Source organism: Microtus ochrogaster, unplaced genomic scaffold (genome assembly GCF_000317375.1).
Source record: "Microtus ochrogaster isolate Prairie Vole_2 unplaced genomic scaffold, MicOch1.0 UNK1, whole genome shotgun sequence".
In the NCBI taxonomy this organism is placed as follows: domain Eukaryota; kingdom Metazoa; phylum Chordata; class Mammalia; order Rodentia; family Cricetidae; genus Microtus; species Microtus ochrogaster.
This window is the reverse complement of record NW_004949099.1, coordinates 32,547,610-32,550,166: the sequence shown is the minus strand read 5'-3', so window position 1 is coordinate 32,550,166 and position 2,557 is coordinate 32,547,610. Positions and strand designations below refer to the sequence as shown.

The following is a 2,557-nucleotide window of genomic DNA, read 5'->3' as shown; positions in this document are numbered from 1 at the left end:
AAAAAAAAAAAAAAAAAATTCATGTGTGTAAATATAAATATATAACTATGACTGAGTCCATTTGATGATGTTTGTGTGTATTTAACCAGAGATGATCACTTTGTGTTGGATAATTAATCAGGGACTTGTCCCTGGGAAAGACTGATTCTCTCTCCTTCAGCAGTCCTAGTGATCTATGGGTAGGATCTTGTGACATTCTCCATCATATTAGCATGATTATCAGTGATGTCATTGCTCAGGTCTTGTTTAGGCAGCCACACAGTTAAGGTAGCGGGTGTAGCTCCCTCGCCCTTTCTAGGACATAATCTTAACCACAGAACTCTGTTTCTTCGCCTCTTACAGTCTTTCTGTCCCCTCTCTCATGTTCTCTGAACCTTAGGTCAGGCGTTGTGTTGTAGATGCAGCCATTGAGACTGGGCTCCCGCCATCTGTTGATCTCTGCATCGTTACCAGTGTGGTTCCTATAATAGTCTCATTTGCTGTAAAGAGAACCTCCTCCTTATCTGTGGGTATATGAATACGTTTAGAATGTAGTTGGGAATTGTGCTGGGCTAAAAGAGATAGTCCTCTAAGATCCATGACTTCACTAGCCCCTAGTTCGTTAGCTTTCCAATACCAAGCATGGTTTCCTTGCTGTTGAGCAGGCCATTATCATCCAGATATGAGTGCCAATATTACATCCTTAGGGACAGAATGTCATTGTGTGGTTCGTAGGCATCACAGCCGGGTAGGACTATTCATTGTTTCCCTTCCTTTGTGGCTTGCTTAATATTTTCTGGTACTGTGATGATTGGACCTCAGGAAGGAGCTTTTAGGTTGGATCCAGCTTCAGTCCTCTAGGTTCTGTGTCCTGAGTCTGCATTGTCTTCAGCAATAGGAACTTACCTTCAACCTCTGAGAGGCAACCAAGGGCAACGATAGCCTGGATTGTTTTGAGAGTCACTTGGACTCCCCTGACCAGCAACTCACATGGAGGTTTTTTGTTTTTCATGCTGAGAACTGGGGTTTTTGTTAGTCTATGGTTCTTGTGAAGAACATTGTCAGTCTAAGTGCCTCTTACTCTGTGTGTGTGTGTGTATTATATATAATTTTATGTAAATATAAAATATATATTTCTTGAGGTTTTATTAAACATACTGTGTTGTTTGTCCTCCCTCTTTTTCCTGTTGAACTTTCTCTTCCCTTGGTTAGAGCTGGGTATGTGTGTAAGTGTAAGACATTTGAGGTACTTTTGTTCTTTTGAAAAATTTCTTTGACAGTTTTATATATGTGTATATGATATTTTGGTCATTGTCACCCCCACACGCCTGCTAGACATCTTTTCAGTATGTCCTCTGACAGTTCCAGTGTGTGTGTGTGTGTGTGTGTGTGTGTGTGTGTGTGATGGACCGTGGCAGTTCTCACACTTGCTTCCTCCCTTGTCCCTCTCCTTTCCTGCTGAAGCTCTTCTCAGCGTGTCATTTTTTATAGTGACCCACTGAAATTAATCCTGGTGTTTACATGAGAATAGGTTTGGAGTTATTTACTGGTTGTGGACTACAGAGGTTAGGAGCACTACCTGCTCTTCCAGAGGACCTGGGACCTTTGCAGCACCTGCATGGTGGCCCACAACTGGCTTAATCCAGTTCCAGGGAAAGCATTGCCCTCTTCTGACCGCTGCAGTCATAAAGGCATGCACAGATGAGAGTGTGCAGACAAAACACCCTTGCACACTACATGTTAAACAGCAATAGCAAAGATTCCCCATTCAGCAGCCATTAACAGTCAGTTGCTCCTCAGGGAGGGATGGTGCCTCATGAACCCCTCCCTAGCCCAAGTGCGAACTTTGGCAGCTCTGCCTTGTGCAGTTCAGCACGGCTGCTGTCGGTTCATGAGTACAGTGGCCATGCTTTGTGCAGAGGAGTGTTAACACAGCACTATTCCTGTCCCCCAGCTTACATTCTTCCACCCCGTATTTCAAGGTCTTCCCTGAGCCTTGGGAGTCATGCGGACTTGAGGTTTTTGTTAGTTCTTGTCTGTAGTGCTGAGATCTGGAGCTTTCCTAGCTAGGGCCGTGGTTCCCAGACTGATGGACTGCATGAACTGAGAGGTGTTTGCAGTGTTGGGGGTCAAGTCTAAGCTTTGTTGCAAGAATTTTCTTCTCTTTCTTGAGACAGAAAGGTTTTTAGAACTATAAGAATTTTTAAAAAGATTTATTTGTAGCACAAATAATAAAAACCCAGAGATAGGTATTAGGATTCAACCTGAAGATCAAAAATCAAAGCAGCCAACAACTAGAGACACCTTAACTCTACCAAGGCTCAGACAAACAAGGGGCAGTCCAGCAATACTCTCCACCAACCTCAGACTCCACATTCCACTGAGTTCCTGTTTCCCCTTTATATTCATTTCTCTGCCTAGCCATATCACTCCTGTCTTCTCCCTAGTACTGGAATTAAAGGCGTGGGATCTGAAGTGCTGGGATCACTTTTGTGTGAGCTTCATTTTTCTTAGACAGATTCATTCTTTTTTTTTTTTTTTAATTTTTTTATTCTTTTTAACTAAAAAACAAGTTTCC

At 42.9% G+C, this 2,557-nt stretch overlaps 1 protein-coding gene across 3 annotated transcripts in view; it reads left to right on the top strand.

Moving 5' to 3' along the window:
• The window catches only part of Bms1 (BMS1, ribosome biogenesis factor), a 41,646-nt gene that overhangs the window by 9,576 nt on the left and 29,513 nt on the right, over positions 1 to 2,557 (top strand). The window lies entirely within an intron of this gene.